We start from the raw sequence: 26,549 nt of genomic DNA, 5'->3' as shown, positions 1-26,549 counted from the left end.
CCATAAAAAATACTTAGGAATACAGCTAGCTAGGGAGGTAAACAATCTCTACAATGAGAGCTATAAAACACTGCTCAAAGAAATCAGAAATCAGAGATGACACAAACAAATGCAAAAACTTCCATGCTTATGGATAGGAAGAATCAATATTGTTAATATGGCCATAGCACCCAAATCAATGTATAAATTCATGCTATTCCCATTAAACTACCATTGAAATTCTTCACGGAACTAAAACCAACCAAGCAAACAAAAAGCCAAAAAAATCCCCTATTTTAAAATAGTTAAAAAAACTATTTTAAAATTCATATGAAATGAAAAAAGAGCCTGAATACCCAAGGCAATACTAAGCAAAAAGAACAAAGCTGGAGGCATCACACTAACCGGCTTCAAATTATATTACAGGGCTACGGTAATGAAAACAGCATGGTACTGGCATAAAAACAGACACGTAATAGAGAATTGAACAGAATAGAGAACCCAGAAATAAGGCCACATGCTTAGAACTATCTGATCTTTGACATATCTGACAAAAAACAAGCAATGGGGAAAGAATCCCTATTCAATAAATGGAGCTGGGATAAAAGACTAGCCATAGGCAAATGACTGAAACTGGACCCCTTTCTTACACCATATACGAAAATTAACTCAAGATGGATCAAAGACTTAAATGTAAAACCCAAAACTAAAAAACAAACAAACAAACAAACAAAAACCCTGGAAGACAGCCTAAGCAATACTATTTAGGATATAGGCACAGGCAAGCATTTCATGATGAAGACACCAAAAGCAATTGCAACAAAAGCAAAAATTGATGAATGAGTCTAATTGAACTAAACAGCTTCTGCACAGCAAAAGAAACTATAAACAATAAAAAACAGCCTACAGAATGGGAAAAAATTTTTGCAAACTATGCATCTGACAAAAGTGTAATATCAAGCATCTATAAGGAACTGAAATCTACAAGAGAAAAACAAGTGAACCCATTAAAAAATGGGCAAAAGACATGAACAGACACTTTTCAAAAGAAGACACACATGTGGCCAAGAATCATGAAAAAAGCTCAATATCACTGATCACTAGAGAAATGCAAATCAAAACCACAATGAGATACCATCTCACACCAGTCAGAATGGCTACCATTAAAAAGTCAAAAAATAGCAGAGGCTGGAGAGGTTGTAGAGAAAAAGGAATGCTTATATACTTTTGGTGGGAGTGTAAATTAGTTCAACCATTGGAAGACAGTGTGATGATTCTTCAAAGACCTAGATAGAAATATATTTGACCCAACAATCCCATTACTGGGTATATACCTAAAGGAATGTAAATCATTCTATTATAAAGACACATGCATGCATATGTTCATTGCAGCACTATTCAGAATATCAAAGACATAGAATCAAGTTAAATGCCCTTCAGTGATAGACTGGATAATGAAAATGTGACATATATACACCATGCATACTATGCAGCCATAAAAACAAATGAGACCATGTTCTTTGAGGAGACATGGATGGAGCCGGAGGCTGTTATTCTTAGCAAGCTAATGTAGGAACAGAAAACCAAATACCACATGTTCTCACTTACAAGTGGGAGCTAAATGATAAGAACACATGAACACATAGAGGGAAACAACACACTGGGGCCTAACAGAGGATGGAGGGTAAGAGGAGGGAGAGGACAGGAAAAATAACTAATGGGTGATAGGCTTAGTACCTAGGTGATGAAATAATCTGTACAACAAACCCACCAGTTTACCTATGTAGCAAACTTGCACACATACCCCTCAACTTAAAATAAAAGTTAAAAAAATCAGAAAAAAAATCCATCCCTTTTGTTTTTTATTCCTAATTGACTTCCATATCATATAGTTCCAGCCCGCTTAGACTGGCTCCTATATTTACAACAAAAAATTCTGCCATCAATACTGCCCTTGCTCTCTTGATTAAAATCTTTCCACTGATGCTTGAAAACAACTTGGTCACAATGTAGATTTGATCCATATAACATTTCAACACCAGTATTTCTGAATATAGAGTAGTTCTTTTGTTTGGATGCTTACCTGCCAAACCCACATTTACATGCTCGAGTTTGCTTTAAAATTTCCTACTATTTGTTTTACTTTTCTGCAAACTTCAGAACTATTCCTTAGAGACCACCAAACAACTATAATTAAAGAAAGGCTTTCAAATAAATACTTTTCCAGTTTCATTATTGGAAATGTGTGTGACAAGTCTCTAGCATCAGCAATAGTGAAACCAACCTTAGAGATGAACTTGTCAGGCCACCAATGGGGTGGGAAAAGGAAGACACCTTGGTTGGTGATATTTGTACTCAACATGGAAAACATTCAAGAACACTAACCAACATCATCTCTAATTACTGTTGTGATTAGTATCAAAGAACTGGGTCCCAGGAGGCTTGCTTTTCTGAAGAAAATACAGTGCCATATGTTGTGACTCTTTTTTTTTTGTACAGTTCTCTTATGTTAGTAAGGATTTCTCTGTCCTGCAATTGTCCTTTCAAATTTTTCTTTATTTGAAATATATTCTAAAGAAGCAAATTTTTCCGGTTGCTTAGAGTTGATCTTTTTAAAAAATAAATTGTCATTTCATTTTTTTAAAAAAAATCTCAATTTTATCCTGGAGGTGTATAAGCAAAATGTAGCTCATTTAAAGACCAAATAGAAGAAAAAAGAGAGTTTGATAGAAGCCTCAAGGCCTTTTCTCAACATGGAGTCTGCTTGTCAAACAGTGTTTCAGTAATTAATAAAGTTTAGTCCTGCTGACCAAAATATTTTCTGCTGAAAAAAATATTTGTTGTAAGTCTTTCTATTTAAATATGAGATAAAAGTTTCTGAAACATGAGGCAGCATGACTTAGTAAAAAGCATACAGTATTGGATACTAGGTCTTCTGACAACTATCTTATAGATATGCTTTATCTTTTAAGTAAGATACCGTATATTAATAGTACAGTGTCCAGTATATATTAAGTGTAAGGATTTATCATGTTATTTCTTCTAGAATGTTGCTTTTACAAATATTACCCTATATAGACTCCTGAAATCAGATCCAGCATGAAAAAAAAGCTTGGAAAACATCATTTCCATCCTTAAAATAAGAAGTTGATTATTCAATCCTCTATAATTTAAAGGAAAAAAAGTTGATCAAACTGAAAATTAATTACTTTCCTTAGACCCATCAGAGATGAAAGGTCACAGGGCACACTACTACCCTGAAATCTGGAGAGACATGTGAAATTAAGGTCACAAATGACATTTGTTTACTGAGCAGAGAAACCATTGGAATCATATTTTGGTGAATTATTGGAGGCTGAGTGTGTTTAAGTATTACAGTGAGAAAGTGCTACAGGCCACAGTCTCAGAGGAGGCCTACATTTTTATAGGTTCACTCTGAAAACCCTGTCAGGTCCTCATATTGAAGTTCTGAAAAAGATCTCATGACTGGCAAAAGGAGAGTTAGAGAAACCATTGTGAAATATCCCCAGCATGTTCTCCATTACAAAGACATACTTTTTAGAGAAAAAGACTTTACAGGAGCCTTATCCTACTTGAGGAAAATGCATTTCTCTTGTTACAGCCGCCACACCCTCCCTCTTAACCTTCTTGTCTCATCTCATCAGTGAAAAAGGGTGTGGGGGGGACAAAAAACCTAAGAAGCACTTGGAATAGTCGCAGACCAGGGACACAGGCTGAGATTTAATCACAAGATTATTGAATGCTTCTCCTCCCCCACACTTTAACATTACACCAATGTAACAATGGATTATAGACGGAAGAACTGCAAGACACAGATTATCCTGGAAAAGTACTTAGTGAAGACTGAGGTCAAGAGGGGAGACAAAAACAAGGGCATTAGATTAATTTAAAGCCTCTGGAACCTACAGCTGTAGCCAGATTAAGATAAAATCTCACACTAAAGACATATTTACCTTAATTCCCATTACTCTTATTTTTGCAATCATTTTTATTATTCATTTATCATGCTCAACTTTCAAGAAAAATTATAAGGCATGCTAAAAGGAAGACAATACAAGGTATGAAGAGAAAAAGCACACATTGGGTTCAGGCTCAAATATGACACACATGTTGGAATTATTAAATACGGAATTTAAAGTAATTATAATTAATACATTAAAGGCTTTAATAACAAATATACAATGTACGAAAACAGATGGGAATGAAAGCAGATAGATGAGAACTCTAAGAATGTTAAGAAAATGCTAGAACTAGAAAAATGCCTTTGGTGGACTAATCAGTTAACCGAACATGGCCGAGAAATGAATTAGTGAGTTTGAATATGTATCAGTAGAACTTTTCCAAACTAAAATACAAAGAAAAACAGAATAGTAATAATTGAACAGAAGAGAAAAATCCAAGAACTATAGGACAATTTCTAAAAGTATAACCTATATATCATTGGATTATCAGAGAGAGAAGAGAGAAAGAATGAAGCAGAAAAATCTTTGAAGTATAATAGCACAGAACTTTCCAAAATTAGTGACAGACACCAAACTATAGCACTAGGAATCTCAGATAATGTGAAGCTTATAAATACCAAAAAAATGACACCTGGCCACATCATATTCAAATTGCAAAAACAAACAAAAAACAAAAAAACAAGAAACTATACCTATAGAAAAACAAATAATGATTAGACCAGAATTTCATTTAGAAATCATGCATCCAAGAAGAAAGTAGAATAAAGCAAAGTGTTGAAAGAAGAAAAACATCAACCTAGTATTTTATATTCAGCAAAATCATCATTCAAAAGTGAAGGAAAAATGTCTTTCACAGACAAAAAAACCTGAGGGAATTTATCACCAGTAGACTATCTGGCAAGAAATTCTTCAGGTACAGAAAAAAGGATAGGTCAGAAACTCAGATCCACATAAAGAAAGGGGGTGTTGGAGAAGGACTAAATGAGGGTAAAATATATATATTTTTTATTTTTTCTATTCTTAATTGATCTAAAAGATAACTGTTTATAATGATAATAGTAACAATGGATTGGGTGATGATAGCATATAAGTATATGAAACAAATGACGATATTATCGGAGATAAGAAGTAAGAATTGGGAATACTCTGTTATAAAGTACTTGCATTAGAATGAAATAGTATACTTTAAAAGTAGACTTAGGTTAGTTAAAAACATGTATTCCACAGAGTGAAATCAAGAAGATAGTAGAATAGAACTTTCCAGCTCTCTTTCCCTTGCAGGAGCATCAGTTTGAACAAATATCCATGCACAAAAATATTTCACAAGGGCTAAGGAATCCAGGTGAAAGATTACAGCACCTGGGTATAGCAAAGAAATAGAAAAAGTCACATGGAAGAGGATAGGGAGGACTGTTTCACAAGGCCCACATCACCCCTCTTCTAAGCCCAGTCAGCACAGCACAGGGAGAGATAACCTTTAGGTTGTGGGGAGGAGACTAAAATGAGCACCTGATTTCACTGTGGACCTCAGGACTAGGCCCACTCCAGTTTATACCAGTGTGAATTTGTCCCCTCTAGCACCTAGCCAGTCCTATAGTTGCAAGCTGTAGGCCCACTCCTGATGTCCCAGACTCCAAGCCTGCTCCATTACCAGGCCAACTCCTATGTTCTCAGGCTCAGGCCTGACTCTGTGGTTCTAGGCTTTAGACCCACCTTAGCATCAGGCCAGACCAGCCCAGGTTCCAGACCAGCCCCCGAGTCCCCAGTTTCCAGCTTGACCCTCACAGCCTTGGACTCAGGTCTGCCCCTGGAGACTCAGACTCCAGTCCTGCCCTAGTTCTAGGTTAGCCCTCATAGTCCCAGGTTTCAGGATAGCCTTATAAATCAAGAATCTATAAAACTCTGTGTTCTCAAGCTCCAGCCTGCCGTTTGCAGCTTCAGGCTCGACGAACATCCTAGTGCCAGGTTAACTTTTGCAGACACAGACTTCAGGATGGTCCTTGCATTCATAGTGTCAGGCCTCTTCCTACTACCCTGTGGATCCAGACTTCAGGCCTGTCTGTGGGGATTGAGGTGACTGGCTCGCCAAGTGAACCTGGTACCAAGCAAGCTACCATGGCCTCAGGATTCAGGCCTACTTGGCTACCATGGCCTCAAGATCCAGACCCTGGTCCTAGGGCCACCCTTGTGGAACTAGGTACAGGCCCACCTTCCAACTGACCCAAGCACCAAGTCAGCTCATCCAAAGATTCCAGCAGCAAGCCAGCTCAAGGAACCTGCCAGGCAGCCTGCCCAGAACCTACAGGTTGTCTGACTGGTTGAAGGGCTTTTCCTGCCAAAAGTAGTCTGTAAAGACTGGCAAAGTTGTTCATTTCTTCAAATGCGCAGACATCAATGCAAGGACACAAACATCATTAATAACCAGGGACACATAACACTACCAAAGGAACAAAGTACATACTGATAAGTGGTTGTAAAGAAATAAAGATCTACAAAATGCTTGATATAGAATTCAAAATAATTATTTTAAAGAAGTTTAGTGAACTACAAATGAATACAGATAGACATCAAATGAAATCAGGAAAATAATATGTGAACAAAATGAGAAATTCAACAAAGAGATAAACTTACTAAGTACCAGACAGAAATTATGGAGGCAAAGAACACAATGATTGAACTGAATTCAACAGACAGCTTCCACAGCAGACTCAATCAAGCAGTGGAAAGAATCAGTGAGCCTGAGGACAGGTCATTTGAAAATACTCAGAGAAACAACAACAACAAAATGAATGAAAGAGTGAAGAAAGCCTATGGAACTTGTGGGACACCAGCAAATGAACCAATATATGCATTATAGGAGTTTCAGAAGAAGCAGAGGAAGAGAAATACGGAAAAGCAAATTTAAATAAATAAGAACAAAAAACTAAAGACTCCACTGAAAAACTATTAGAACTAATAAATGAATTCAGTAAAGCTGTAGGATAGAAAATCAACACACAGAATTTAGTAGCATTTCTATACACTAATATATTAGTCTGTTTCCATGCTGCTGATAAAGACATACCCAAGAATGGTCAATTTATAAAAGAAAGAGGTTTAATGGACTCACAGTTCCACATGGCTGGGGAGGTCTCACAATCATGGTGGAAGGTGAAAAGCATGTCTCACATGGCAGCAGACAAGAGAAGAGAATGAGAGCCAAACAAAAGGGGTTTCCCCTTACAAATCATCAGATCTCATGAGACTTATTGACTACCACAAAAACAATATTGTGGAAAACAGAACCATAGGACTGGTTCTCCCACTGGGTCCCTCCCAACATGAGGGAATTATGGGAACTACAATTCAAGATGAGATTTGGATGGGGACAGAGCCAAACCATATCGTTCTGCTCCTGGCCATGCCCAAATCTTATTTCCTCACATTTCAAAACCAATTATGCCTTACCAACAGTCCCTCAAAGTCTTAACTCATTTCAGCATTAAGTCAAAAGTCCACAGTCCAAAATATCACACAAGAAAAGGCAAATCCTTTCTACCTAAGAGCCTGTAAAATCAAAAGCAAGTTAGTCACTTCCTAGATACAATGGGGATACGGGCATTGGGTAAATACAGCTGTTCCCAATGGAAGAAACTGGCCAACACAAAGGGGCTACATGTCCCATGCAAGTCCAAAATCTAGCAGGGCAGTCAAATCTTAAAGCTCCAAAATGATCTAATTTGACTCCATGTCTCACATCCAGGTCATGCTGATGCAAGAGGTGGGTTCCCATGGTGTTGGGCAGCTCTGTCCCTGTGGCTTTGTGGGATACAGACTTCCTCCTAGCTGCTTTCATGGGCTGGCATTGAGTGTCTGCAGCTTTTCCAGGCACACAGTGCAAGCTGTCTGTGGACCTACCATTCTGGGGTCTGAAGGACAGTGGCCCTCTTCTCAGAGTGCCACTGGGTAGCAGCCCAGTGGGGACTTTGTGTGTGGGCACCCATCCCACATCTCCCTTCAGCACTGCCCTAGCAGAGGTTCTCCATGAGAGCCACACCCCTGCAGCAAACTTCTGCCTGGACATCCAGGCATTTCCATACATCCTCTGAAATCTAGATGGAGTTTCCCAAACTTCAATTCTTGACTTCTGTGCCCCCGCAGGCTCAACACCACATGGAAGCTGCCAAGACTTGGGGCTTGCACCCTCTGAAGCCATGGCCCGAGCTTCACCTTGCCCATTTTAGTCACACCTGGAGCAGCTGGGATGCAGGGGACCAAGTTCCTAGACTGTACACAGCAGAGGGACCCTGGTTCTGGCCAGTTCCTCCTAGGCCTCCAGACCTGTGATGGGAGGGGCTGCTGCAAAGGTCCTGACATGCCCTGGAGACATTTTCCCCGTCGTCTTGGTGATTAACATTCTGTTCCTCATTACTTATGCAAATTTCTGCAGCTGGCTTGAATTTCTCCTCAGAAAATGGGATATTCTTTTCTATCACATTGTCAGGCTGCAAATTTTCCAAACTTTTATGCTTTGTTTCCCTCTTAAAACTGAAACCATTTAACAGCACCTGAGTCATACCTTGAATGCTTTGCTGCTTAGAAATTTCTTCTGCCAGATACCCTAAAGCATCTCTCTGAAGTTCAAAGTTCCACAAATCTCTAGGGCAGGGGCAAAATGCTGCCAGTCTCTTTGCTAAAACATAACAAGAATCACCTTTACTCTAGTTCCCAAAAAGTTCCTCATTTCCATCTGAGACAACCTCAGCCTGGATTTAACTGTCTATATCATTATCAGCATTTTGGTCAAAGCCAATCAACAGGTCTCTAGGGAGTTCCAAACTTTCCCACATTTTCCTGTCTTCTTCTGAACCCTCTGAACTGTTCCAGTCTTTGCCTGTTACAAAGTTCCAAAGCTGCTTCCACATTTTCGGGTATATTTTCAGCAGCACCCCATTCTACTGGCACCAATTTACCGTATTGGTTGTATTAGTCTGTTTTCATCCTGCTGATAAAGCCATACCCAAGACTGGGCAATTTACAAAAGAAAGAGGTTTAATGGACTCACAGTTCCATGTAGCTGGGGAGGCCTCACAATCATGGCTAAAGGTTAAAGGCACATCTCACATGGCAGCAGACAAAAGAATAGAATGAGAGCCAAGTGAAAGGGGCTTCCCCTTATAAAACCATCAGGTCTCGTGAGACTTATTCACTGCCACAGGAAGAGTATGGGGGAAATTGGCCACATGATTCAATTATCTTAAAATAATTGGGACCCACTGGGTTCCTCCCACAACATGAGGGAATTATGGGAGCTATAATTCAAGATGAGATTTGGTTGGGAACACAGACAAACCACATCAACTAACAATAAACTATGTGAAAATAAAATCAAGAAAACAATTCCACCTACAATAGCAAGAAATAATATTTGAGAATAAGTTTAACCAAGAAGGTAAAAGATGTGTATATTGAAAACTATAAAACATATATGAGAGAAATTGAAGAAGACACAAATAAATGGAAAGATAGCTTGTGTTCATGGATTGGAAGTATTAATATTGTTCAAATGTTCATATTACCCAGATCAATGTATAGAGATTCAATGCAATCCATATCAAAATTCCAATGTCATTTTTTCACAAAAATAGAAAAAGCAATGGTAAAATTAATATAGAACCACAAAAGACACTGAGTAGCCAAAGCAATCTTGAGCAAAAGGAACAAAGCTAGATGTATCATAATACTTATGGTATTTGTACTGTACTGTAGTATAGTATAACATTGTATTGCAATTTCAAATTATACTACAAAACTAAAGTAATCAAAACAGCATGGTACTGGCATAAAAATGGGCATATAGACAATGAAACAGAATAGAGCAGCTCAGAAATGAATTCACGCATTTAAGGCCAATTGATCTTTGACAGAGATGTCAAGAATATACAATGGAGAAAAGATGGTCTCTTTAATAAACAATGGGAAAATTTGTTTTCTACATGCAGAAGAATGAATTTGGACCCTTATCTCACACCATAAAAAAAAATCCACTCAAAATGAATTAAAATCTTAAACACAAAAACTGAAACTCTATAACTACTAGGAAAAAAATTGAGAGGAAAACTACATAACATTGGTCTAGGCAATGATGTTTTGAATATGATCCTAAAAGCACAAATAGATAAACCTGATCATTTCAAACTAAAAACCTCTGTGCAGCAAAGGAAATAATCAATAGAATGAAGAGAAAATCTACAGAATAGGAGAAAATATTTGTAAGCCATACATCTTATAAGGGGATAATATTTAAAATACATAAGAACTAAACAACTCAATAGTGAAAAAACAAATAACCTGATTAAAAAGTGGATGAAGGAGCTGAGTAGACGTTTCTCAAAAGAATACATACCAATGGCCAATAGGTGTGTGATATGATTTGGATTCGTGTCTGCACCCAAAACTCATCTCATGTTCAATTGTAATCCCCAGTGTTGGAGGTGGGGCCTGGTGGGAGGATTGGATTGTGTGGGTGGTTTTTCATGAATGTTTTAGCACCATTCTCTCAGTGGTGTTCTCGTGATAGTGAGTGAGTGAGTTACTGTGAGATCTGGTTGTTTAAAAGTGTGTAGCACCTCCCTGCTGTGTGCTTTCTCTGAGGCCTCCCCAGAAGCTGATGCCACCTTGCTTCCTGCAGAGCCTGCAGAACTGCAAGCCAATCAAACCACTTTTCTTTATAAATTACCCAGTCTCAGGTATTTCTTTATAGCAGTGCAAGAACAGACTAATACAGTATATGAAAACATGCTCAATATAACTATTCATTAGGGAAATGCAAATTAAAACCATAATAAGATACCACCTCACACAGGTTAGAATGGCTATTAATCAAAAGACAAAAGATGACAAGTGTTGGTGAAGATGTGCAGAAAAGAAAACCCTTGCACACTATTAGTGGGAAGGTAAATTAGTACAGCCATTATGAAAACAGTGTGGAGGTGCCTCAAAAAATTATAAACAACAAAACTATCATATAATTCAGCAATCCCACTTCTGAGTATATATCCAAAGGAAATAAAATCAGTATGTTGAAGAGACGTCTCCACTACTGTGTTCACTGCATCATTATTCACAATAGCCAAGATATGGAATCAACTTAAGTGTCCATAGATAGATGAATGAATGAAGAAAATGGCATATATGTATATAAACATATACATATACATGTATATATACACACATATATACATATATGTGTATATATATGTACACACACATATATACATATATGTGTATATATATGTACACACACATATATACATATATGTGTATATATATGTACACACACATATATACATATATGTGTATATATATGTACACACACACATATATATTCTACCACATGAAAAAATACTCACATAAGAAGTATATCTTGTAACTGCAACAACCTGGATGAGCCCAGAGGATATTATGGTAAGTTAAATAAGCCAGGTATATAAAGGCAAATACTGCATGATCTCACTTAAATCTGAAACCTAAAACAGTTGAACTGAAAGAAGCAGAGTATAGAATGATAGTTGCCAGGGGCTGGGGAGTAGGGAAAATGGAGGATGCTGGTCAAAGGGTATGAAGTTTCAGATAGATAGGATGAATAAGTTCTTGAGAATGATTGTACATCATGGTGACTATAATGATACTGTACTCTACACTTAAAATTTGCTAAGAAAGTAGAAATATTCTCACCACAAAATAAAAAAGATAATTATGTGAAGTGACGGATATGTTAATTAGCTTGATTGTGGTAATCATCTCACAATGTTATACATATATCTGAACATTTTGTTGTATGTCATTAGTACCTAAAATTTTTATTTGTCAATATACATCAATACAGCTGGAAAAAATGCACTTTGTAAACTCTAGGGCAATTACTATGTTTTTTAAGTGATAATTGATGTGCTAAGAGAGAAGATAAAATAGAATTATATAAAATTGTTAATTAAAACCAGTAAAGGCATTAAAAGATGATAAACAGAAACAAAGAATAAATGCAACCATTAGAAAACAATTACAAATGAGTTAAACATTAATCCAACTCTACCAGTCATCACTTTAAATGTAAGTGGTCAAAATGCATTAATTAAAGATGCAGATTGTCTGAGTGCACGAAAAAATAATCCAACTATATTTTATCTGTAACTATATGTTGTCTACAAGAAATCCACTTTAATTATCAAGACACAGGTTCAATGTAAAGGGATGGAGAAAGATAAACCATGGTAACAATAGTCAAATAAAAATTGGAGTATCTATATTAATTTCAGACAAGCAGACTTCAAAACAAAGGTAATTATTAGGAATAAAGAGTGGTATTACATAATGATAAAGTGATCAATTCTCTGAGAGACAAAACAATCCTAAATAGGTAGACACCTAACAACAAAATGTCAAAATATGTGAGACAAAAATTAATCACTCTGATAGGAGAAATAGCCAAATTAATTGTTATTGCTGGAGACCTCAACACTACTCTATAAGTAATTGATAGGTCAAACATGCAGAAAGTCAGTAAGGGTGGATTTGACGTGAAGAGTCCTATTGATCAATTTGATCTGATTGGTATTTATAGACAACTCTTTCCAACAACAACAGATTACACATTTTTCTCAAGCTCACATGACATTCACTAAGATAGACAACATTCTGTATCCTAAAACACACTTTCCCAAATTTAAAAGAATCGAAATCATACAACATATTTTCTCAGACCACAATGGAATTAAACCAGAAATGAAGATAACAATACTAGTTAATGGTAAGAATGAAGCGCAACAGTAACTCTCATTCATTGTTGGTAGGAATGGAAAATGATACAGCCACTTCAAAGACAATTTGGCTGTTTTTTAAAAAACAACATACTCTAACCACATAACCCAGCAATCACACTCCAAGGTATTTACTTAATTAGTTAAAAAAATTATGTCTACATAAAAGTTTATAAAAACTTTATTTACAATCTCCCCAAACTGAAAGCAACCAAAATATCTTTCAATAAGTGAATGGATAAACAAACTGTGATTCATAAATAAAATAAAATATTACTTATAAATAAAAGTGAGCTATCAAGTCACAAATGACATATATAAATTTTTTAACTTTTATTTTAAGTTTATGTACATGTGCAGGTTTGTTACATAGGTAAATTTATGTGACAGGGGTTTGTCATATAGATTATTTCATCACCAAGGTACTAAACCTCATATCCATTAGTTATTTTTCCTGATCTTCTCCTTCCCAACCTCTACCCTCCCATAGGCCCCAGTGTGTGTTGTTCCCCTCTATGTGTTCATGTGTTCTCATCATGTATCTCTCACTTATAGGTGAGAACATGTGGTATCTGGTTTTTTGTTCCTGTGTTAGCTTGCTAAGGATAATAGCCTCCAGCTCCAACCATGTCCCTGCAAAGGACATGATCTTGTTCTTTTTCCACATATATGAATCTTAAATGCATATTGTAAGTGAAAGAAGCCAGTATGAAAAGGCAACTTATTGTATAACTCCAATTAAGTCACATTCTGAAAAGAGCAAAACTATAGAGACAGCAAAAAATTAGTGGTTGCAAGTGTTATTTGGTGGGAGCGAAGGGAAGGATGAATAATTAAAGCACACAGGATTTTACAGCGGTGCAAATGCTTAGTGTGATGTATCCACCATTACAGCATAGTATTCTATACTGTATTATCCAGTATTCTATACAGTATTATAATATACTATAGTTATACTGTACAATATTATACTATGCAGTATTATATCTGGTCAGATTATTATACAATACAGAAATTATATAATATTATACTATACAGTATTATATCTGGTATAGAATACTACACTGTAATGGTGGATACCATCACACAATGCATTTGTCAAAATCCAAAGTACTTTACAGCACAAAGAATGAACCCTGATGTATGCAAAGGTGAAAATGAATTTAGGAGGTTTGGGGAACCCAGGATAGAATGCAGACTGTGATAACCACCTAATTGTATTCTAAACATATGAAACAACCTTACTGAAGGGAGTGGGGGAAAGGGTGCCTACCTAAGTAGCTTTGGAAATGAGCAAAGTCAGTAGGGCTGAAGGCACAAGAAACTAAGGTACAGGTTAATAATTCTAATGCCACTGTTCACATATACTGAAAGCAAGCAACTAACCAAGTGGATGGTGTATGATGTGAGCCAGGTTACTCCACACCATAATGGGAGTCTAAAGCTAAGCAAGGGTAGGAGGCTGCAGTGATGTGTGTTGCCAGAGTGGAGAACATCAGAATGAACTCATGTGTAGCTTAATATGGATACAGATAGTTACATACACAATATTTATAAATCTATATATGTTCATATACATGCCTTAGCTTATACACATGTAGTTCCTTGATCTGGTCAGTTGACAGGGCCTAAAATCAATGACACTCCAGTATCAACAAGCACATCAAGCTCTTGATCTTGGTTTCTAACATTCTCCAATAAAAGGGGAAAATGTCATTATGAAGAAATGATTTCAGACTACAACAAAAAATATATAAGATAATCCTGGAGCATCTTACAGTGCTAGAAAACAAGGAATTTTTTTAAAGCCCCACAAACCCATAATTATGGGGGTATGTTAAAGTGAGACAGGACCAACTGAAAGAGCTCTCAATGACCAACACTGGAACAATTTGAGCAACAAAATAAAGTTGTATTGGTTTATAACCTGGACTATAAAATAAATATTAATGGACTCACACAGACACGAATAAATAAATAAATTAGTGGATAGAAGAAGCAAATCTCTTACTTCGAAGAATTCCAAATTATTTATGTAGCTACTGTCCCTCAAGGAGGTGGAGCATAACGCCCCACTCATTAGGTGCACAGTGACTGAATTTTCTTCATTCCATTATGAAAAGGAGGAAAAAAGACTAAACTTTAAAACGGAAAAAACTGTCAAGCTTACCTCAGCCAGGTGGTGAACATCAGGAGTCGTAAATCAGCCGGGCGCGGTGGCTCACGCCTGTAATCCCAGCACTTCGGGAGGCTGAGACGGGCGGATGACGAGGTCAGGAGATCAAGAGTATCCTGGCTAACACGGTGAAACCCCGTCTCTACTAAAAAAATACAAAAAAATTGGCCAGGCGTGCTGGCGGGCGCCTGTAGTCCCAGCTACTCGGCAGGCTGAGGCAGGAGAATGGCGGGAACCCGGGAGGCGGAGCTTGCAGTGAGGCGAGATCGCGCCACTACACTCCAGCCTGGGAGACAGAGAGACTCCGTCTCAAAAAAAAAAAAAAAAACAAACAAAAACAAAAACAAAAAGAGTGGTAAATTATGTTGATAGCACATAACCACAATACAATGTGATGAGGATGGCATTCTATCTCTGGGTCATCCTCCAAAGATCTGTAACTCCAGCGTAATTAGAAAAACATCAAAGAAGTCCAATGGAGTAACATGTGTAAAATACCAAAAAACAAAGTAAATCTAAGAAACTGTCACAGCTAACACAAGCCTAAAGAGGTAGATGGTTGAATGCAAAGTAGCATCCTGGATGGGATCCTGAAACAGAACCAGGACATTTGGTAAAATCTAAGGCTATATGAATAAAGTATGGACTTCAGTTAATAGTAATGTATCAGTATTGGTTCATTAATTGTAACAAATGTACCATCTGTTCACTAATGTAAGGTGCTAATTTAACAATAGGGGAAACTTGCTTTGTGGGTATATGGGCACTCTATCTTCCAATTTTTCTATAAATATAAAACAAAACTAAATTAACTAAAATAAATAGTAAACCAAATAAAAATAAACTAAAAATCTCATAAGGATAAATTTTAAAATAAACTCAAAAACCCTAATGATTAAAATGGAGTTTAATTTAAAAGTATTTTACCCTATGGAGAGCTCAATGTTTAATCCAAGGAAAAAATTTTTATTGTGTAGTTTCAAGCAGCAGTAGGCAATTTCATGTTTGTATGGTGATGATCGTGTCATGTCATAGTCCTCAGCGTTTGTCATTAACAAGCAATTCAGCAACATACTCTGGGTAATGCCTTTTGCAATGTCAGAGCATAACAGTTGAAGTGTATCTCTTTGCCAATTAGCATTCTAGGGTTGCAATAACAGGATGAAAAAAATAAATGTGCTAAAATTGATACCCACAATAACAGGATTAAATATCAACATTTATATTTTCAAATACATTTCACATATATTAGAAAAATTGTAAATATTTTATATTAAAAATACTTTTGTATTATATACTAGAAGGAAAACCAAAAAATATAAAATTGATATAAAATTTTGGATTCATTTTCTTCTGTGGGGTTAGAAATTGTAGTTTGTGTGTTGCCCATATTGAGCTGGCTCCAATGTCTAAGAACTACACTGTCGCTAATTGTTGTAAATCATGTTTGCACAATTTAAGTAAAACATCTTTTAAAGGTAGAAAAATCAATTTATTGCCCTGCAAAGGGCAATAAATGACTTCTGCATTGAGGATAAAGTACTGAAATTGCTCATGCTACTCTGGTGACTCAAATTAAGCTGTTGGTCTTTGCTACACTGGCAGGTGTTACCCTGAGCTACTGCCATGAATGTATTTAAAAATCTACTAAAATAAAGCAACAGCTACTCTTATGTCCTAAACATGTTCTTTTGAAAAATAAGGGTGGGGGGAGGGGGGAGGGATAGCATTAGGAGATATACCTAATGTTAAATGATGAGTTAATAGGTGCAGCACACCAACATGGCACATGTATACATATGTAACTAACCTGCACTTTGTGCACATGTACCCTAAAACTTCAAGTGTAATAAAAATAATAATAATAATAAAAAGAAAATAAAAATACTTTCAGTCAAAAAAAAGAAAAATAAAGACTTCTCTCTTTTTTCTTGCATTGTTTTTGATGAGACATATGCGATTATTCTGATCTTTATTCCTCTGTATATAAGGATTTTTTTCTCCAGTTGCTATTAAGATTTTTTTATCGTAAGTTTTTAAAAATAATTTGATTATAAAGTACTTTGGTATGGTTTTCTTCAAATGTCTTGTGCTTGGAGTGCATTGAACTTCTTGAATCTAAGTGCTTATAGTTTTCTTAAAAAAATTTTTTTGAACATCTTTAAGCCGTTAGTTCTTCAAATATTTTTACTGTGTTTTAGGGAACCTTAACATTGGGCTGCTTGAAATTGTACAAATCATTAATGTTCTTTTATATTTTTATTAGTTTCAGTTTGGATAGTTTCTATTACTATGCCTTCAAATTCATTAGTTTTCTATGATATCTAATCTACCACTAATTCCGTCCAGAGCACTGTTTATTTCAGATTTTGTAGTTTTCACCCTTAGATGTCCAACTTGTGCCTTTTTTTAATCACCATCAATAATACTGTTATAATTACTGTTTTAATGTCATTGTTAGCTAGTTCTAATATTTGTGTCAGTTCTGGATTAGTTTTAATTGGCTTTTCTCCTCATTATGGATTATCTTTTCCTGCATCTTTGTATGCCTCTTACTCTTTGATTGGATGCAAGATATTGTGAATATTACTTTGTTCAATGCAAGATATTTTTGTATTCTTATAAACAATTGGTTACTAAGAAATAGTTTGATACATCCAGGTCTTTCTTTTAAGAATTTTAAAAAGAAGATTTAGAGTCTACTAAGTGTAGGAGCAGGTCAGCATTCAGCATAGGGATAATCATTTCCCATTACTGAAGCAAGACCCTTTTGAATCACTCTACCCGATGTGCCATGAATTATGTTTTTCCAGACTGGGTGACGGAAACAGGAACTGTTCTTGGTCTATGTGAACACTGAACATTGCTCTCTGCAATCCTCTGGGATGATTCTATCCATCCATGAGGAGTTTCCTCATACATGTGCACTGACTGGTACTCTGCTGAATATTTGAGGAGGACCCTTCAAGGTCTCTGGAGTTTTTTCTCTGTGTAGCTCTCTTTTTGCCAATATTCTCTCTGACAAAATCTAGCCACTTTGTTTTCCTCACATTTTCATCTCTGTCTTCTCAGAGAGTTGACAGGTTTTACCCAAGGTTACTCTCCATGCACCATGGTTTCCCCAAACAATTAAGGCACTACACTGAGGAAATCAGAGCACATCTCACTTGCTTCTCATCTCTCCGGGTTTATTGCCCTTAGTTACCGGATATCTAGTGTCTTAAAAATGGTTTTATCATATATTTTGTCTGTTTTAGTTGTTTCAGGCATGAATAGGTTCCATTTGTTCCCTCCTACTCTATCTCATTTGATAGCAAAACACTTATCCCCTTTTCAGGATACAAATTGATAACCTTATACCACTTTATACATCAATATGTCAACTTACAATGAGTCAATCCTAGGTTTTACGATCTGTATACTTTGTGTGCACACCACGTAGACTATGGATCTCCCCATTCGCTTTTCTGCTACTGGCTGGGTGTTTCCATCAAACAAATGAAAGGTAGCCCTTACTTGCAAAACTCTAAGAACTCTTATTTTAATAAGTATCGAGTGTTAACATATGGGAATTTAACGAAAGCTTAAAGGTTACATTGGATTGCAGTATGTTTTCCAATTTTATGATAGGAAAATTGACGTTTCTTCCATTAATTTTTGTGAAACAAATTCTATCAGGTAAATCAAACCTCAAAATTTAAAGAAAAAAATGGGGAATAAGAAATTAGGTCATGCCACAGTAGCTGTAAATTGTGGGAGAAAAATATCCTGATTGCTCAGCTCAAGTTTGAGCTTTAAATCTTTTACTAGCTTCTTAGCTTTGCCTGTGAAGTGCTGAGTCCTGGCAGGTGGCTCACCACAGGGACTAATCTGGGAACATTCAATTGCACAGAGAGCTACTAATCCCTGGAGGTTAATGGTGCAGACTGAACTGATTGTCTGGCATTACCCACAGCCCTAGGAAGCATTGTTGGGGACCCAGGACCAACTCAACAGGATGGAGATGGGATTGGAGGTATTGTCACCAGCCTGAAGCCCCAGAGGCATGCATAAAGTTAGAATGGGTTGCTAAACTTGTCTTTAAAAACTGGAAAACAACCTTACATGATCGATTATCTTTCAACTATTTCAATAATAAGATTAACTAAAAAGCAGGCTACATAAGTATGGAAGAAATAAATAATCTACTAGAGCAATTATACTGTAAAAATTTCTCCTAAAGTAAGAAGAGTAAACTAGCTTGAAACTGTTAAGTAGCCTTCTTTGTTTCTCTTGCTATGTGGGAAATTCCTTGCAACCAACCATGAAGGAAATTTATTTGATGCCTCATATTTTTTCTCATGAAATTTCAGGAGCATTTTGTATTCTGCAGTATAATTTTTCTGTATGTGCTTTAATATAAAAAGTATGTCTTCAATTACTTACTATTAAATTACTTAACTTGCCCTACTTCCAAATCATTAGATAAAATTGTAACTCCAGGAAGATGTGGTGCATTTATCTCATGGCATCCTGCACCAGCACACAACCACATCCCCTTAGGTGCATGCATAATCTAATCTGAGAAGATCTTTATGAGAATAAAGTGCATCAGGTCTAGGAAATACTCTTCTTTGTGCTTTGTGAGGGCAGTCTTAAGCCTAATCTTTAATAAAGGTGCACAAAAAATATTTTTCAACTCTGACTGATTAAATTTTGTTCATTGATTTTTGAACTTTAAAGTTCTACTCACAAATCTCAATCTTATGTTTCAAAATAACAAGTAAAATACCAGCAGTATAATCTTTATTTATACTCTACTTGGACGTGTGTGTGTTTGTGCATAGTCAAAGAAACATATTCAATGTATGTGTATTTCCTTAAAGAAAATTGCCACAGATAAACTACAGGGGTATTTGCTTTGTTTCATTTTTATTTTTTGTTAAGTGTCTCTCTCTTTATCTTAGAAACTGTGAATGTACATACGAGTTTCTGTAATATTTGTTGAAAGTCATTAAGGTTGCTTTAGTTAAGCAGATATCTATTTCTTTTTCTGTGTAAGACAGAACCAAATGAGAACCCTAGTGTCTCTGCAGCTGGTTCACTAGTTGAAAAGCTTTTTTTCATCCTTATTGGAGAAGTCAGATGAGTTTTTTTTTCTCTTGATAACTCTCCTGTCTAGACACACTGCTCTATTCTTTTTTCCCTCCCCTCAAGCAAGATGGGAATGATTTTGTTTTTGTCTCTGATCATATTCTCCATCCCACAGTCATGCACCTGTAATGCCCTGCTCTGAGTTCCTGCTTCTCTGATCCCTGCAAACTATTCCAAGCTCAGCCTTGCACCTCCTCTGGACTCTCCTGTCCACACATGTCAATGGCTGTTTCCCTTGTGTGAATCTCTATAGGAATTTTTGTTTGCAATTTTCATTTGACATTTTTACACTTATCAGATTGTATGTTGTATTCTTAATAATTCTTTTGTGAATGTATATTCAATCTCTCCAAGTAAGCTAATGAGTTCCTTGGGAGAAGTTGTCTATGTCTTGAATGGATTCCTTCGCTATCAGTTTTTAGTGACAATGCACAAAATAGGTATTGATAAATATTTGAATAATAAATTTTATAGTTTTACTATACATTTTCGCTTTGACAGAGGCTATGATGGCTGAGATTCAGCATCTGCTTCTATGTGTTCATGCTAAATGGGAACTATTGACTTGAAAATATGTCATCAATTGCAGACACGAAATGAGTTCTTTAAAAAAATACTAGTTTTCAATTTTTTGTAGAGACAAGGTCTTGTCATGTTGCACAGGCTGGTCTCAAACTCCTAGACTCAAACAATCCTCCTGCCTTGGCCTCCCAAAGTGCTGGGATTATAGGCCTGAGCCACTGCTCCAGCCTATAATTTTTTTTTAAAATCAGTTGAAGCAATTTTATATGATTTAGGCAGCTGTTTTTAAAAGCCACACAAAACTTTTATCTTTTTCTGACCTTGAAAGAGCATGAATATATACAAAAATATAAGTAGGACATTTTATTGTTGAATTAAATTAATCTGTATACAGCCAAAAGTAAATTTAACTTTTAAATCTTTAATAATTCCTCAGTGAGTAGCCTGGGGAAAAGTCATTTAAGAGAAGTTATTTGATCCCATGTTATATTTTCTTACATTGATTTAGTATAAGAAGTTTAGCCAGACAAGGATTCCAATGTAAAGAAAGTTTGCAGGAGTACAGTTCTCCTGGATGTTTATATTATTTAAATGTTAATTTCTCTCCCAATTCATGACTTGGCTGCTGACATCATTCAACTATGTCAACATGTGTAGATTTTTTTAGGAGGTTTTTTGGGGGGGGTTCTATAGGTCTTTATGCTTTCTCAGTACAAAACTCTAAGCATGCCATAAATTCAGGTTGCTGTGTCTTAGCACAGAGGGAGAACACCAGCATGAGTACTTAGAAGCATTTAAAAATATATCCCTTTCCCCTCTGTCTTTGTCACATATCTTCTCTTTAGCACCATCCCTTAGAAATCAAGTTTTTTTTTTTTTTTTTTTTTTTTTTTTTTTTTTTTTTTTTTTTTGAGACGGAGTCTCGCTCTGTCGCCCAGGCTAGAGTGCAGTGGCGCAATCTCGGCTCACTGCAAGCTCCGCCTCCCGGGTTCACGCCATTCTCCTGCCTCAGCCTCTCCGAGTAGCTGGGACTACAGGCGCCTGCCACCGCGCCCGGCTAATTTTTTTTTTTTGTATTTTTAGTAGAGACGGGGTTTCACCTTGGTCTCGATCTCCTGACCTCGTGATCCGCCCGCCTCGGCCTCCCAAAGTGCTGGGATTACAAGCGTGAGCCACCGCGCCCGGCCAGAAATCAAGTTTTTAAAATAAAACTATCCAGACAGTGTGGAAAAAAAGAGAAAGCAGGTTAAAAAAATACAAGGCCAAAGTATGATGAGAAAAAGAAGCAGGTTATTTGAGAAAATTATTGAGAGGAGTGATGGGAAAGGAAGAGGCAGAAACACAAAGAATTTTGTGGGAGTTAGGAGTCAAGGTCTGAATACTGAAATTACTTTGGAGAAAATGGATAGAAGACTGGGTCAAATAAATATAGAAATTAAATTTTTTTTGAAGAGAGGTTTACTACCAATTTTTTTTTGAAGAGAAGATCACTTGGTATCTTTCAGACTTGATGAAATTTCCAAGCTAACATCTTTATGAGAACCACAAGACAGGAATAAGAGAGAGGCTATGTGGCAATTTGTTTGTTTTTGTTTCAACTGCTTCTATGAAACGTGGGATGAGAAAAACTCTTCTGTTTGGATGCCAGGATACGAGTAATATGTATTATCTTAACTTTTATAGCAGTAATTTCAAAGAAGATGAAGCCAAGGGATTAAGAAAAAAAAAATGAGACATACAATAGATACTTGGGAGAACAATTTTAAACTTGCAAAAACAGTAATGTCATCTTATTTTTCTGTTGCTGGTTAATTTTGTCTGTGAAGCTTATGAAAGACAAACTGTCCACAGAAAATTCAATCCCTGTTGGACAGTTCTGGTTTTGCAGGGAAACAGTAAAAAATTGAAGCAAAAGCAAAACAAAAAGAATAACCAAATCTAAAATGTCATTAACCTTCCTTCTTGGGTCTCATGAAGGAATTTTTCCTCCTTTTCTCAGCTTCTTATTAAAGGTCTGGGAGGTTGCAAAAGTTCCACCTTATGGTGGTTCTTGCAGTTTGTAATTACTTTGTTGACAGTGAAATTTTATCTTATTTTTTATTTACAGAATAAAAGAAGTATTTGTCATGAGTTGGACTTGTCTTTATTTGCAGAGATTTTCTCCTAACCGTATATTAGTCAAGACTCTGGCTGTAAATAAGAGAAACCAGTCTGAGCTATCTTAGGCAAAAAAGGAGAATTTATTGTATATAAATGCAGAGGTAACTCACATAACTCAAGAACAGAAATGCAAGTGGATCTCAATAGGTGATTATAACTAGGAGCAGGAAAGGGATCAGGAATCTCTGTTTATTGCCTCTAGTTTCCTCTATATATCCTTTTATCTTCTTTCCATTTAAACATTCACCTTCTATCTGTATGCCCATGTTCATTGCAGCATTGATCACAATAGCCAAGAAATGAAGCAATCCAGTATCCATCGACAAATGGATGGATAAAGAAAATGTGGTACATACATACAATGGAATATTAAATGGTCTTAACAATGAAGGACACCCTGACACATGCTACAACATGAAGGGACTTTGAAGACATTATGTTAAAAGCAATAAGCAAATCACAACAGACAAATACTATGTGACATATAATTCCACTTATATCAGGTACTTAGAGTAGTCACATTCATAAAGACAGAAAGTAGAATGGTGGTTTCTCAGGGGAGGGGAAAGAGAGACTAGGGACCTATTGTTTAATTTGCAAAATCAAAAGAGTTTTGAAGATTGGTTGCATAACATTGTGAATATATGAACACTACTGAACTATATGCTTTAAAATGGTTAAGTTAGTAATAAACTATATGCTTAAAAATGGTTAAGATAGTAAATTCTGTTATTTTACCGATTTTTTTTCTCATTCAAGTTTTATTTTAGAATCAAGGGGAACATACACAGGTTTGTTACGAAAGTATATTGTTTGATGCTGAGGTTTGAGGTTTGATTGAACCTGTCACCCCATTAGTCAGCATAATATTGAATAGGTAGTTCTTCGGCCTTCACCACAGTTTTTTTAAAAGTACACAAACAATTGTAGGTATTTAATTTGTTACTGTGCACATGAATATACTAAACACGAAAAGATCACTAAGCTGTGGATATACACATTGTTTACAGTTCAATGAGAATTGGCCTCTGTTGGCTAGCAATAAATGTCAAACCGTTCAACATTGATTAATCATGAAGGAATATTGCTTAACAAAGAATAAAATATCTTTCTGAGGTTACAAGCAACAACTAGCTTTCTCTGACTTACTGGTTGACATGATGCAAAATGCTTTCCCATCCTCAGCATCTGACTTATATGATAGTCTAGTCACTTACAAAGATGACAACTGTATTAGTCCGCTTTCATGCTGCTGATGAAGACATACCTGAGACTGGCCTATTTACAAAAGAAAGAGGTTTATTGGACTTACAGTTCCATGTGGCTAGAGAAGCCTCACAATGGCAGAAGGACAAGATTTCAGGCACATCTTACATGGTGAAAGACAAGAGAAGAGAGCTTGTGTAGGGAAACTCCCATTTTTAAAACCATCAGATCTCTTGAGACTTATTCACTATCACGAGAGCAGCATGGAAAAGACCTGCTCCCATGATTCAATTACCTCCCACTGGGTCCCTCTCACAACACGTGGAAATTCAAGATGATATTTGAGTGGGGACACAGCCAAACCATATCAACAACAGTCTTCCAAATACTAGGTACAGAAAATCTGACCCAGTTTGTTAAGGTGTGTTTACTCCTTTATCTTACCTTATTGGAGGTAAGACAAAAGATAGGTAAGATCTTACCTTAAGATCAGGAAGGGTGGTTCATATAATACCAGTATGGCTTCCAATTGGTTTACCCTTGTGGATCTGAGGGAAGAAATAAGAATGTCTGCCCCATAAGAAGCTAGGAGACAGATTTTGGAGTCCCTGAGTCCCTGACTTGATTACGAGACCCAGAGAGAACTGTGGGAATCCCTGAGATGGCAGCCTCATCATAAACGGTGACTGCTAGAGATAACAAGGGGGAGAAGCCTTGGTGAGCATCCTGGACCATTTTGGTTCCAAAGAAAGAAAAAGGACCTAATGAACAAAACGAATGATGAGAGCAGAAAGCTGAAAACCTGGTCTAGTTCTCACTAGATAGATGTAAATGAAAGCGGAGGCCAGCGATGAGAATTCCAACATCAGACACATGTGGGGGAGAATTCCAACATCAGACACATGTGGGGAGGTCAGAACTGAAAAGAAATTCTAGAACCAAAGAACAAGAAGTTGAAGAGTTTGAGATAAATTGTGTCAATAAACACAGATCAAATTCTGTCTGTTTAAAATAGCACCATGAATCACCCTAGCACATTTAAAGGGTATTGGCTCAAATCACTGCATCTATTTGTTAGCTGCCAATTTGGTCAAAAACAATTTGCCTAAAACCAAACTAGTAAAAAATAATAAAACATGACTATTCTTCTGTAATTGGTTATTCTTGTATTATTAATGTGGAAATAATGTGGAAGGTGTTTAGAATTGTAATGGTTTGTTTTTTCATTTTTCAGGATTTAGAAGATTTTTCTCCAGTTTTTTAAACTTCTGTTTTCAATTTATGATGCATTTTCATCCCATTATGTTTGCTTTTCTGATTTAGCAATACTTTTATGATTTTGTACCAAATTGCTCAAATCGACCTAGTCTAAATCTGTTTTAATTAGTCATTTGCTGTTTTGTAACAATTGTATGTTCCAAGGAATCTGCAGAATTAAAAACGTGATGTGGCAAAAGATGATTCTGAAGAATAAAGTTACTGGATATGGTTGAAGTTGTGTTAATCACCACATTGACTTAGAACATTCTGCATTTATCATTTCAATCATGAAGGCTTTCAACTATCAAGTTAATGTAGTGATTAACTGGATCAGAAAAGCTAGCATATATTTATTTTCCTAGCTTTCTTCAGTGAAGTTACCAGGGGCCCAGAGCCAACTGCTATCAAGAGTTTTACCCATGAAACATTTATTCATTGTTAGGTCAACAAATTTTAGCCTAAGCTTATAGCTGTCTGAGAAGCCACACTGAGACTTTACATGTTTTTCATTACAGCTTCAATCTGACAGCAACCTTGAGTAGTAAAAATGCTGCTCTGTAAAATTTGCTGAAATACATAAGAAATGTGCAACCAAAATGGAACACAAAATAGGATTAAGTAAATGAAGTTAACATCACTGGCTGAAAATGAATCTAAACATTTTAAAAAGTGAAATTACATAGTAAGCAATATAACTTATAAAAATATGGATAAAATTCTAAGAATTATAACAAATTTCAAAATTATAAAATAATGTTAACTGGCAGTTGGAAACATTGATTTTTATAATAATTAACTTTAAGACAAATGAGCAGAACAGACATAACTGACTATATGAATTAGAAACGAGAAAGAAAAGGAACCTTTGTTCCCCTGAAAATTGTGGGGAATAAATGATAAAAAAGCTTAATTACTCATGAAAGCTAACAAAACTTCTTCAAGTGCATCAAAATTACTAAAACGAAAAATCTGTATTAGATGATTTTTTTGACCAATTTATTCTTTGCAACACTTAGACTTTGAGAAAATTGTTTTAGGTCAACTTGTTTTTGACAATTCACTTTAAGTCCCTGGTTATTCTCAGCAGCCCAGTTCCATCTGGCATTCTTTTTTGTTAAAAGCAAATTTTTGTCAACGGGGTAAGAAGACTCACCCTTTCCCATTAGCTGTTGGAATAAAATTGGGGAGAATATTCTTCTCGGGATTCATCAGTGGTTAGCAGTTAGGAGACACTTAAGATCATGAAGTCCAAACCTTGCTTTACAGTGAGAAAGCAGAAGCCTGCGCATATCAGGTATCTTGCCAGAAGTCATAGTAATGCACTGATACAAA

General features: G+C 36.1%; 1 long non-coding RNA gene across 1 annotated transcript in view; it reads left to right on the top strand.

Annotated features, from left to right (window-relative positions):
* The window catches only part of LOC134733732 (uncharacterized), an 87,911-nt gene extending 63,210 nt beyond the window's left edge, over window positions 1-24,701 (top strand). Inside the window, exon 5 of the long non-coding RNA XR_010117352.1 lies at window positions 23,029-24,701. This is a non-coding gene — a long non-coding RNA (uncharacterized lncRNA). The remainder of the gene's footprint in view (window positions 1-23,028) is intronic.
* Window positions 24,702-26,549: the final 1,848 nt, after the last annotated feature.

Source organism: Symphalangus syndactylus, chromosome 12 (assembly GCF_028878055.3).
Source record: "Symphalangus syndactylus isolate Jambi chromosome 12, NHGRI_mSymSyn1-v2.1_pri, whole genome shotgun sequence".
Classification (NCBI taxonomy): Eukaryota; Metazoa; Chordata; class Mammalia; order Primates; family Hylobatidae; genus Symphalangus; species Symphalangus syndactylus.
The sequence above is the reverse complement of the archived record's forward strand: the minus strand, read 5'-3'. Positions and strand labels throughout refer to the sequence as shown.